This window comes from Phoca vitulina, unplaced genomic scaffold (assembly GCF_004348235.1).
Source record: "Phoca vitulina isolate PV1807 unplaced genomic scaffold, GSC_HSeal_1.0 scaffold79, whole genome shotgun sequence".
Taxonomy (NCBI): Eukaryota; Metazoa; Chordata; class Mammalia; order Carnivora; family Phocidae; genus Phoca; species Phoca vitulina.
The window spans coordinates 4,232,270-4,245,552 of NW_022589782.1; the positions used below are offsets into that span (position 1 = coordinate 4,232,270).

The window sequence follows — 13,283 nt, forward strand, 5'->3', positions numbered from 1 at the left end:
AGTTTCCCAATACTTAAAAAATGTTTTGATGAGAGGGTGGCGATATTAGCGAATGTGATTCTCTTATATTTTATGAAATGTGTCAACATTTGGAAAAGCTGCATAACTCAGTGAACAAATATTTTCTAAATGAGCAAAGCCTGATATGACAAAATCATGCATATGTAAAAGATCTATTGCAAAATGCGAGATAAACCAAAAGATTTATGCATGTGGATATGGTTTTAGATTACTTGTTGCAGTTAGCCTTTCTTTTTTTTTTTTTTAAAGTAACCTCTACTCCCAACATGGGGCTTGAACTCATGATCCCAAGAACAAGAGTCATATGCTCTACCGACTGAGCCAGCCAGCTGATCTGCAATTAACCTTTAAGAAACTACCACTTGTCGGGGCACCTGGGTGGCTCAGATGGTTGAACGTCTGCCTTCAGCTTGGGTCATGATCCCAGGGTCCTGGGATCGAGCCCCACATTGGGCTCCTGGCTCAGCGGGGAGCCTGCTTCTCCCTCCCCCTCTGCCTCTCTCCCTGCTCATGCTTTCTCTCTCTCTCCCTCTGTATCTCTGTGTCTCAAATGAATAAATAAAAAAACGAAACAAAAAAAAACTACCACTTGTCGGTGTGCCTGGGTGGCTCAGTCGTTAAGCGTCTGCCTTTGGCTCCGGTCATGATCCCAGGGTCCTGGGATTGAGCCCCGCGTCAGGCTCTCTGCTTCCACTCCCCTTGCTTGTGTTCCTTCTCTGCTTCTCCCTCTTCCACTCCCCTTGCTTGTGTTCCCTCTCTCGCTATCTCTCTCTCTCTGTCAAATAAATAAATAAAATCTTAAAAAAAAAAAAAGAAAGAAACTACCACTTGTCAAGTTTTAGTAAGATCCCAAAGAATATACACAATTATTTCACACAGCTGTTAAAATACTCCTTTCCTCTCCAATCACACACAGATACACACATATATATAAGGCCATAATTTCTTCACGCACTTCAACTAAAACAACATATTGCAACAGACTGCATGCAGAAGCAGATATGAGAATATAGCTTCTTCCTACAAAATCTGACATTAAAGAGATTTGAGAAAATGCAAAAACAATGCCATTCTTCTCACTAATACTTTTTTAGGGGAGGGGGTTTGTTTTGGAAAATAGTTATTTTCCATAGCAATAAAAATTTATGTTACTCTATAATGAGTTTATTATTATTTTTTGTTACTTTGTAATGAGTTCATCATTGTTATTCCTAAGTGAATTAGTAAGTCAACATTTAAAGAACTCTCAGTTTCAATTCCTAATACAGTGAACATGATAGGGCTTTGGGGTCTCAAAATTTGTGTGAAGGGCTTAGGAAGCAAGTATGTTTGAGAAATCGTGCTCTACCACATTTTATGAAGGTAAAATTTTAACTGCAAAAAGGATTTATTTCCAGTTAACTTTGGTTTTTTTTTTTCAGTTACCTGGGGAAAAGGCCATCATTCAGTTCTGGGTCCAGCTGGCTGACAGTGCTCAGCCAGAGCGGAAGTTGAGGACAACACCAGGTCCTGAGCCAAATCGAAGGTCCTGGAACCAGGGGAATTTCTCTCAGAGTGGTCTCAGCTATGGAAATGGAAACCAAGGACTGTAGTAGGTTGTTAGAATAACGACCCCCCCCCACCCCGTGAATCACGTGTCCATGCAATTTGCGGTGTGATTTTGCCCCTGGATCTGGGCTGGCCTGGAGACCAGCAGAATGCCACAGAAGTGACACTGCTCAGTGGTCATTTTAAAAAACGTTGTCAGGGAGGGGAGCTTGAACTCTGGAACCAGATTCCTGGAAGAATGACTGAATGCCTCTCCCTGTGACAGCGCCATCCCTTGCCTGTCTTGGTGATCCAAGGATGAGTTGGCTGGGATGCCAGCCCAGGGTTAAGGGAGAGATGTATTCACCCCCAAGGTCAGAGTTGGAGGATTCTTCTTGGATATTGCTCATGAAATCAACAAGATTGGCCGGGGTAAGGGGAGTCTGTGGTCCCAATGCCAATGACGGAGTTAGAATTAAGTCATCCGACCCAAGAAGATTCAGGGTCAGTATCAACGCTGTAGCAGAGGGCTGATTTCTTAAATTTTCTGGCAGACTCGTGTTGTAGGGATGGGCCAAGCTTGGTAATGCCCAAGGCTGCAACTTTTTTTTTTTTTTTTTGCAAGCAAAAGTTGTTCTGTGAGCATGCATGCATGCCCTTTTTCTCAGGGATCTCTAGGGTTTCCCCTAGAGGAGGCACACCCCATTGTGTTTAATTGCTTCTCGGATGCTTACTCTTAAACTCTTCCGGCAGGGCTGGCTAGACCATGGGAGCTAGTGTGCGGCAGGCATAAATGTGTGCCCCCACTGGGCGTAGCCCCCCTGGTCGTTGCCCTCCATGTGTTCTGGGCTCTCCCCAGCTGTGATAGGCACATGACACGAGGTGCTTTCTCCAGCTAGGATCAGCTGTGGACCTTTTCCTGACACGTTCACACTTCCTCTTTTCCCCAGGGCCAACTTTGCACCAGAGCACAGTGGTTTGCTGGGAAATGTTTTACAACCTGCTCTCCAGAGGGGAAAAAACAAAGGCATGACTTGCATTGTTTGATGATTTCCATGGGTAAATCCTTCCTCCATGGATGATCTCAACCACCAACTTGTTGCCGACTGACTTGCAAAATTCTTAAAAATATAAACACCATGGGATGCCTGGGTAGCTCAGTCAGTTGAGCATCTGCCTTCTGCTCAGGTCATGATCCCAGGGTCCTTGGATCGAGTCCCATGTCAAGCTCCTTGCTCAGTGGGGAGTCAGCTTCTCCCTCTGCCTGCCGCTCCCCCTGCTTGTGCTCTTTCTCTCTCTCTCATTCTGACAAATAAATAAAATCTTAAAAAAAAAAAAAGTAAAAGCCATCCCTTGCAAGCTGGCATGAGCTGGATCCAGCAGCCCACGGCCAAGATAGTGGGTATTTTGGAATCTTCTATTCTCCTGGAGTCTTAAACGATTCCTGCTGTTTCAGGCCGTGTTCCTAATATGCTGGGATAAGCCCTGGTTGCCCCTGTGAACTTCCTCCTCCGTCCTCACCTCCTGCCCCCCTCCCCCCCATCCACAGCTGCTCCTCAAACCTGGAGTGCTGGCTCAGTCTCCATGAGCACTGCACTCCAGGAGCTTTCTGGAATCATGAGGCTGCACGGCCTGACTTTGCACAGCTACGAACTGAACACATCCAGCCTCTAAGAAAAGCCTGGAACCTCTCCCGTGGCTGCAGAGAGAGCTGTCCCAACAGTGTGGGTGGAGGTCAACTGCGACTCATGGTCTCTCACTGCGCTGTGTGCTCAGGGGCACTCCACGAGTCCTCATTTGTCCTCCATCACCACTCTGTCGCACTTCCCACACGAACCTTTCCAGTGCTCCTATCTGTTCCCGCCTGCCTGTCATCTGACCTTACTTTCCCATGGCGCTCAGGAGACCTATTCACATCAATGGAAAGGCTGTATTGGGATACCCTGCGTAGACTCCCTCCCCCACAGATTTCTAGAAGGGCCCACTATCACTTCCTACCCTTCTGCTTTGAGAAGGTGCCTTTTTTTTTAGATGGGGGAGGGGCAGAGGAGAGGGAGAGAGAAAATCTTAAGCAGGCTCCACGCCCAGCACGGAGCCTGACTCGGGGCTCAGTTCCACGACCCAGAGATCACAACCCCAGCCAAAATCAAGAGTCGGACACTTAACCGACTGAGCCACCCAGGTGCCCCTGGGATGTGATCTTAAGTAATACCTACTGGGGAGTGGGGAGGTGGGACAGGAAAGGAAGCTAAAGAGTGTGCCATCAAACCAGCTGGAGCTTCATCTCATCAGGGACTTCTGGGAGACGATGCAGAATGCATCTCAAAGTTAGCCCACCCAAAGGATGAAGAGACTGGGATTTTTATTCACCAACTTACCGCCTGTCTTTGCACACTGGCTGCTTCCAGGGGCATTTTCTCTCCAGCACCTCTGCTTTCGCCGGGCCTAGTCCAGCCGCGCTCCCTCCAGCATCCAGTAGAATGGCCTGGCTGGGAGGCAGAGTTGCAGGTTGTTTACGGTTCGCAGGCTTTGGAGTGTAAAAGTGGATGCCGATGTGTCCCTGGTGAAGCACAGACACCTCGTCCTTCAATTCACACTCGATCCTGTCACTGATTCTTCCAAGTGGTAGCTAGCTGGTCATGATCTCAAAAAAAAAAAAAAAAGGGCTTAACACGGGATTATTGGGCTAGGCTACAATATCTGTGACCGCAATTGGTGTTTCAACATTTGTGGCCTAGCTCTTCTTCCACCCCATCCCTCATCTCTAGCCAGCACGGCTGTTGGTGGACGTTGATTGCTGGGTAGGGTAATTCTCCTTCCCTCCTTCCCTCCTTCCAGAGAGGTCTGAGCCCCTGGTTACCACGCCCTTGTTGGGCCTTTGTTATTGCTGCTTCCTGATTATCACTAGGTGCAGAAACCCAAAGAGGCGATCCCGTGCATCCGTGGAGTTCCGCACACGCTCTTTCCTGCTCCCAACACACATCAGCAACTGTGTCTCTTAGGATCATCAGGGTCTAGTGTCCCTGCCAGAGGAGAAGGTCTTTCTTTGCCTGGTGGTCTGTTGGCATACGGAGCCCCAATGACCAGGTGGCAGACATATCTTTTGGTTAAGTGGATCCCCACTATGTACCCTGCTATAAACATCGCCATTCTCCAACTCCCAGGACCTAGAATCCAGCAGAGTCTAAAACCGTTGGGACAGAAAGCACAAACCCCCAAGCGGGTCCCCAGTCCCTTCTTGGCTTGCAGACCCATCCATTTTTTTTTTTTTTTAATTAAGGGAATAGTCATATAACATAAAATTAGCTTACTTCCCTCAGGCTCCTGTTTGACCAGACAAGCCACTTGCTGTTTCCCAGGGGTCTGTGTAAGTGCTAACCTCAGGTCACTGCTCCTTGCACACCCCATTACCAGCAAATGCACTGCTCGAAATGCCACTCACTTGGAGGAGTTCCCGTCACCGCCTGATCCCAGGGTCACCCCTAAACAACACAGCAATGGGGCGGTGGTCCTTTTTCCAGATGGCACCAACAGTGAACCAGGCTTAGCGTTTCACCCTCCATCATCTGGTTGTAGGTGATCCCCCAAATAGGCCATAGATGTGAGTTGGGCGACAGGCATTGTTGCAACAAAGGTAGGGGACATGGGAGTCAGTCTGGCTTCCTTATTTTTGCGCTGTGAACCTGCTCAGGCCTAATCTAGAAAATACCATTTCCATCCCAGAATGGACTGTGGCTGTGCCCACTCAATTTTATTACTTGGTGGGTCTGGTCATGCACAACTCATGATTGGCAGCTCTGGTCTTCTACTGACTTGATGCCCCACGGTCAAGGGCTTAGTCTCTGCTCGGAGCTGGTAGCATGGAAAGAGCTGCCTTCGAATTATGAATGTGCTGAGAGTAGCAGAGCTTTGTTCTAGAACCCTAGGTATCTGAACTGCGGCTTTTCCATCGGGGCCTGCCAGAGACTCCACAGACCATTGCTATCTCTAGCATCATGGCGCCCACCATGGGTACACGGAGCACCACGGGCTAGGACCTGTCGTATAGGTCAAAGGCTCAGGCAGTAGGGCCTTTGGACCCCAGCCTGGACCTGCGACAGAGCTCTCTCTCTTACTCAGGCAGCGTTCGTAAGTGTCGGCCTTCTGAGTCACCTAAAAAACAAATTATAGCACTATTCTCATGGGTGACTTGCGTTGTCTCCCAAATCTGGAGAGGCCTATCAAATGCTCAGCCTCTTTCTTAACAGTAGGAGATAAAAATGTAAAATAACTTGTCTTTTATTCGGCAATACTACACTGCCTTGAGTAATACAAGCTGTCTACCTCATCCATTAGAAACCTTAAGCATATGAATCATTGTCCTTTTAAATTCCAACACCCCTGCTTGTGGGTTTCTGCTGTGGTGAGCTTGATTCTTTCTCTATTCGCCTGTGTGTCTGTCTGATTTGGGGGGCAGTGGCTTACCCTACGACCTCATGGGTCTAAGAAAAGTTGTTTTCAGTTTGTTCAGCTGTTTACTTGTGAGGATGGAGTGGCACCTTCCAAGCTCCTTGTGTGCCAGACTGAAAGCAGAGTCCTGTCCCTCCGGTGTTAGGCAGTTTGTCCTCCTTTATGTAAATACGGAAGTTTGTGGGGATCTAGTGCGGCAGAGTTGGTGGGTCCTCCCCCCCCCATCATCCTCGTTGGTTTTGTTCAGTTCTTTAGGAGCAGGAAGACTGGAAACCAACCTGTCCCCACGCTCCTGCCACATGAAAACAATTTTTCCAATGCCTAATATATGCCAGGAATCGGGCTAACCACTGGGGGTGCAGCGGCAAATAAGACCCTGTCCCTCCCTCCTGGCACTCGCCTGCCTGTGTGCCTGGAGGGGACACGTTCATCCTTCGACTGGCAACCTCCCATGCTCCCTGCTCTGTGAATCTCAGCTGACAGTGGGCTCCTCTGGAGGGCTGGGAGACATCGCCCTGCTCCAGAGTGCTGAATGAGGCCCAGACGCATGGATGAGGCAGAGCAGATACCTGGAAGAAGTGTCACACCTCCCTAGATCCCACGTTTACATTTCATACCGAATCATCCCCTGACCTGGGGAGTTGCTGTGAGGCCAGGAGTCCAAGGTGTTCTGACGGCAGCTGCTAAAAGGGAAGGTCATTCCTTGCATGCCAACCTTGGAGGCGGGATGATCCCATCTTCCGTAGGAAGATACATCAAGAGACAAATGAATGAGAAATTCTTGCCTCGGCTCTGTGGTCTTTGGCATCAGCATACCTCCATTCTTCTCTTGCAGACTTGGTCTGTCTCCATCAATCAAACCACGCTCCTTTGTTCCTCAGACTGCGGGACAAAGCTTCGGGTTTGAAATCAGCCCCCAAATCAGCAGCCAAAATGGACACTCAGAGGCTTATCCTCTCTGAATCAACTCTTCATTAAAAACAATCCAAACAAAGAATAAGGACAAGGATACGAAGGCTACCTGAACAGTAAATGACATGTTTTTTTTGGGGGGGGGGGAGTTGTTTGTGTTTCTGTTTTCATCTAATGGTTTGGACTAAAGTGGGTGTTATTGTCACCGGGCCCCAAAGGATCGTGATTCTGTGATTCTCTGTTGCCATGGGGATGGGATTATATGATTCACATGCACAGCATGTTCTGTTGGCTGAGGTAATCAAGGGCATCTTCACCCTCTCTCTCAGGGCTTGCTTTGTCACAGATATTAGCCAGGGGACAAAATAAGCTTGGGGCCTCAGGTGCCGAGAGAGAAAGGGAAATCAGCTCTGTGGGAGGTTTTGCAGGCAATGAAATTTCCCACCTGCTGGTTGATCTGGGTGGTCCCCTGGTGACAGCTGGAAACATGGATGGCCTGGTTGCTGGTGTCTTCAGAAAGCGAGGGCTGGGGTATGAGTTGGTGACTGCCATTTCACAGGGGCCTGCTGGTACCATGCTAGCTGGCGGCGGGAACCAGAAGGCTCGAGTGCTCCAGGTGTCAGAACCTTCCAGACCATGGGGAAAGGTGTCCGTGGGGAGGGCATAGCGTTGGAGTAGGAGTTAGGGAGCACGGTTCTAGTCCCCATCTGGTCACTAATTCACCAAACACTAAACTCTCTGGGCTGCCATTTAACTCAGGTGCACGATGGGGCTCCCGAAGCTCAGGGCCCCCATGAGGGCGCAAAGCACCCTGCAGGTGTCTGTGGCAAGATGGGGAGCAGCTCGGCAGCAGAGGAGGCTGGAGGCTGCCCCACCTGTAAACAGTGGGCGCAGTGTCCAATGCCCGTAGCTCTCAGGCACTCGGGGCCTCCGTGGCTTCCGTTCTGGGGGGGGAATCAAGAAATAAGTCAGGTTGTGTGTCTGTGTGTGTCGGGGGGAGCATTTTAGAACAAGGTGGTCAAGTCGCATTCTAGCTTTGCCACTTCTGATCTTGTACGATTGGGCCAAGTCATTCTTTTGTTTCTCCAACATCTCCAAGTGTTCGGTGCCAAAGCTCTCTGAGCTTCAGTTTACAAAACTGTGAAATGAAAAGCGCGATAATAAAAATTCGGAGGAGGAGAGGAATGGAGAAGTGAATGTAAGTGTTAAAGAAACTGTGGAATTTCCCACAGCCTGGATTTTGCGGATTGTCTCATCGTGGGTCCATCCGACATACTTTTCTGCTGCTCCTTGTTTTTCCTGTAATGTGAGTAGTTAGATTCACAGGCCTGGCCAGGTTTTTTGGGTTTTTTTGGGGGGGGGGGGTTGGTTGGTTTGTTTTCAGAACTACTCACAGCTGATGTTGCTTATGACCATATAGATGAACAGAACGTCTGGCTTTCTCGTTTTTTTTAAAAAAAGATGTCAGCAGTGGTTGGTGATCATTGCCTAAGGGTTCATTAGGGATTGCAAAACGATAAGTAGTATGAAGTGATCGGTTCTGAATTTACAGATTACCCCTTATCAGTTACCTGATTACCAAAGAGTACTATTTATGTAGGAATGACAAGGTAATTTCTCCTCCTATATATACCCATTCTAAAAATAATGACTTGGTCTCCTAATATCTTCCAAAGGTGATTAATAAATATTTTTTTAATGTGTTGGCAGACATGGATTTTTGCCAATCCAACAGGTGAGAAATGGCCTCCCCTCACATCTCCCTTATAACGAATGAGGTTGAGCAATTTTTCATATGTCGAAGGGAACTTGCTTTTTTTCTGTGAACTGTTCATATCTAGTGCCCATGTTTAGATAGGGTTTTTGTCTTTTTTTTCTCTAATTTTTAGGATCTCTTTCTGTATTAGGCAGAGCAACCCTTTGTCTAAGACCTACATCACAAATATTTTCCCTGGTACATCATTTGCCTTTCTACTCTGGCCATGGTATTTTAAGCTTTGTAAATGTTTTCTGTTTTCTTTTTTTTTTTAAAGATTTTATTTATTTTATTTGAGAGAAAGCATGTAAGCGAGCATGAGCAGGGGTAAGGGGTGAGGCAGAGAGAGAAGCAGACTCCCTGCTGAGCAGGGAGCCTGACAGGGGGCTCGACCCCAGGACCCTGAGATCATGACCTGAGCCGAAGGCAGATGCTCAACCAACTGAGCCATCCAGGCACCCCTATTTTCTATTTTCATTCAGTCAAATTTACTAATCTTTCCCATTATTGTGTCTGGATTTTGAGTCATATTTATAGGGAAGCTTTCTTCATTCCCAGTTACAGAGAAATTTCCTCATGTTTTCTTCTAATACTCGTATGGTTTTGTTTTTGTTTCACATTGAAATCTCTGATTCATTTGAAATCTATTGAGTGTATGGTGTGAGGAATGGATCTAATTATATTTAATTCCATTAGGCCAGCCAGCTGTCCCAGCATCACACGTTGAAAAGCTCCCCCAGCCCCCTTACTGATTGGAAATGTTGCCTCTTGTACTTTGTTTTGCATCTGTAGTTGGTTCTGCTTCTGGATTTTCCCTTCTGTTTCCGTGCCCTTCTGTCTGTGACTAGGCCAGCGTCTCATTTTAATGACAGAGGCTGTATATATTTTTGAATATCTTGGAATGTGGCTGTATTTCAAGCACTATCAGGCTGTTCTTATTTCTTCTTGCCCAAATTATAATCTACTTGCTTTTAATTCCAGGGGAAGAAAACTAATGGTTTTTTTTTTTTTTAAGATTTTATTTATTTATTTGACAGAGAGAGACATAGAGAGAGAGGGAATACAAGCAGGGGGAGTGGGAGAGGGAGAAGCAGGCTTCCCGCTGAGCCAGGAGCCCGATGCAGGGCTCGATGCGGGGCTCGATCCCAGGACCCCGGGATCGTGACCTGAGCTGAAGGCAGACGCTTAACTACTGAGCCACCCAAGCGCCCCTTTTTTTTGAGATCTTGTTAAATTTATAGATTAACCTAGGGAGGACTGACATCTTCGTGATGATCTATCCAGGAATGTGACATGACTTTTCATTTGTTCAAGCTCCCCTTTGGCCTTCCAAAAGTGTTTTTATAGCTTTTTATATGAATTTTAGATATTTCTTTGTAAGATTATGCTTAAGTATTTTATTTTATTTTTTTATCACCAATAGGGTCATCTCTTCCATTATACCTTTTTCTTCCAATATATCTTTTCAATGACTTATGTTTTTTGCATATAGATTTTTGCATGCTGGTTTTAAGACTTGCTTCTTTTACAAAATGCTTTTTATTTTTATTTTTTTATTTTTTTTAAAGATTTATTTATTTATTTGAGAGAGAGAGAGAATGAGAGAGAGCACATGAGAAGGGTTAGGGTCAGAGGGAGAAGCAGACTCCCCGCCGAGCAGGGAGCCCAATGCGGGACTCGATCCAGGGACTCCAGGATCATGACCTGAGCCGAAGGCAGTCGCTTAGCCAACTGAGCCACCCAGGCACCCCAAAATGCTCTTTTTTTAAAAAAAGATTTTATTTATTTATTTGAGAGAGAGAGAGACAGTGAGAGAGAGCACGAGTGGGGAGGAGAGGGAGAATCAGACTCCCCACTGAGCAGGAAGCCCAACATGGATCTCCATCCCAGGACCCTGGATCATGACCTGAGCAGACACTTAACTGACTAAGCCACCTGGGCACCCCCCGAAATGCTCTTATATTGTAGTTTTTTTCCATATGGTCACATGATCTGAAATTGTAGTTTTATCTCTTTCTTTGCTCTAATTTGCTTTTTCTTGTTCCATTACAGTGAATAACTCCAACATGGTGTTAAGGAGTGGGAAAGTGGCCTTACCTTAGTGGGAAAGTTTCCAGTATTTTATTTTTATCATGTTAAGGAAGTATTCATTAATTCCTATTTTATATAGCATTTTTATCATGAATGGGTATTGACTTTTTAAAAATGCCTTCTGCTACTTCTAATGCTACTTCATACAAATTTTCCCCTTGGTCCTATTATTATAATATACTAACAACTCTTCCCACATTGAACCATCCTTACAATCCTGTTGGAAACTCTGCTTGATACAATGTCTTGCTTTTATTTTATTTTTTAAAGCTTTTATTTTTGGGGCACCTGGGTGGCTCAGTTGGTTAAGCATCTGCCTTTGGCTCAGGTCATGAACCCAGGGTCCTGGGGTCGAGCCCTGCATTGGGCTCCCTGCTTAGTGGGGAGCCTGCTTCTCCCTCTGCTCCCCACTCTTGCTCTCTTTCGCTATCTCTGTCTCTCTCTCAAATAAATAAATAAAATCTTTAAAGATTTTATTTTTAAGTAATCTCTATCCCCAACGTGGGGCTCAAACTCACAACCTGGAGATCAAGAGTCACATGCTCTGCTGACTGAGCCAGCCAGGTGCTCCCAATGTCTTATTTTTAAAATAGGATTCTGTTTGCTAGTATTTTATTTAAGATTTTTGCATATTTCATAAATAAAGTTGGTCTGAAAGTTTCTTTCTGGTGTGTAATCTTTGTTAACATTTGGCATAAATGGCATATTTGCTTCATAGAAATATTTTGGAAATTTTCCTACTTTTTCTATGTTCTGGAAAAGCTTGAGAACAACTGGAATCGTGTGATCTTTAAAGGTTTGGTATAGGGGCGCCTGGTTGGCTCAGTCAGTGGAGTGTGTGACTCTTGATCTTGGGGTTGTGAGTTTGAGCCGCACGTTGGGCCTAGAGCCCACTTAAAGAAAAAATTTTTTAATTAAAGGTTTGGTATAATTTCTCTATTAATAAATGATGGGGAGCTGGTGCTTTTCAGTTATTTTCCTCTGTTTCTTCTTTGGTAATTGATCTATTCAGGCTTTCTGTCTCCAATGGGGTCAATTTCGATTAATGGCATTTTTCTAAAAAACTGTAAGTTTCTCGTAGGTTTCCTATTCTTTGCATAGAGTTCCGGGTTTTCTAATTTATTTGCATAGAGTTGTGCAAAATAAACTAGTGTCTTATTATTTTGCAAAATATCCCTGTTTTGGTAGCTATCTCCCCTTTATCCTTTCTGATGGAGACTCACCAGATTTAACTGAAGGCCCCCTGCCTTTACCAGGGAGGTGCTCCTTGATAAAATCCATATGCAACTCAATGTCATTCAGGTGCAGAGAATGAGTTAAAGCGGAACAGAGACGGAAAGGCCTAGCTTATATGGGAAAGTACATTAAGCAGGAGAAAGTAGGTGCTGTTACACATTTGTTAATTTTTCAAGGAGCATTATTGATAAAGACATGTGTGTGGATGTTGTCCCCAAGCCCTGCTGCTTCCCACATAAGGTCACGATTAACCTTTCGAAGGGGTATTTCCCTCAAACGAGTTTTAAGTTTATAGGTTAGAAATCCTAGATAATTGGTATCTAGATGAAGAAGAAACCAAGAAAGTTTTCTGTTTCACTCCTACTCTATCTACTCTCCTCCCCTTCTGCTCTGGGTCAAGGCTGAAAATCCGGGTGTAAACAATAGAGCACCATCCTTCAGCGTGCTGGCTTTGGATTCAGAAAGGCTGAATTTTTAAGGCTTTTAAGTATGTGAGTTTGCAATGTAAGTCATTTCATTCCCTCTAAACCTCGGGATCCTCATTTGTAAATCAGAGATTCTAACCATACCTGGCTCACAGGGTTGTAGAGAGAATCCAACAAATCCTGCATGGAGACGGTTGGTCCAGTGGCTGGTGCTCAGTAAGGAATCAGTTCATGTGAATCAGGAGTGCTGGTGCGTGACATGGCAGGGCAGGCTCCTGGGACGCTGTCTGACCTGGGAAAGGGGATATGGATGTCAGATTTGATTTTTATTTCATTTTTTAAAGATTTATTTATTTATTTTAGAGGGGGCAGGGGCAGAGGGAGAGGGAGAGAATCTCAAGCAGACTCCCCACTGATCTCATGACTCTGAGATCATGACCTGAGCAGAAATCAAGAGTCCAACACTCAACTGACTGCACCACCCAGGCGCCCCTGCTCTCAGATTTTAAACTGCTGGGATGACAGTAACTTTGCTGGCATTTTCTTGATTGTGTGGGCGAGGGGCTTGTGCTGTGGTTATTTTTTTTCTCAAAGTCAACCTTTTTTTAAAAATTATTTTTTAAAAGATTTTATTTATTTATTTGACACACAGAGGGAGAGAGAGCACAAGTAGGGGGAGCAGGAGAGGGAGAAGCAGGCTCCCCACTGAGCAGAGAGCTGGACACGGGGCTCGATCCTAGGACCCTGGGATCATGACCTGAGCCGAAGGCAGGCGCTTCACCGACCAAGCCACTCAGGCATCCCGCAACTCTTTTTTTTTTTTTTTTTTTTAAAGATTTTATTTATTTATTTGACAGAGACAACAG

General features: G+C 45.7%; 1 protein-coding gene across 2 annotated transcripts in view; it reads left to right on the forward strand.

Moving 5' to 3' along the window:
- Positions 1 to 1,583: 1,583 nt before the first annotated feature.
- Positions 1,584 to 13,283, forward strand: part of LOC116625513 (zinc finger protein 300-like) — a 43,250-nt gene continuing 31,550 nt past the window's right edge. For both annotated transcript variants that reach the window (XM_032394119.1, XM_032394121.1), the window contains exon 1: positions 1,584 to 2,052. The gene's annotated coding sequence lies outside the window, so the exon portion shown is untranslated. The remainder of the gene's footprint in view (positions 2,053 to 13,283) is intronic.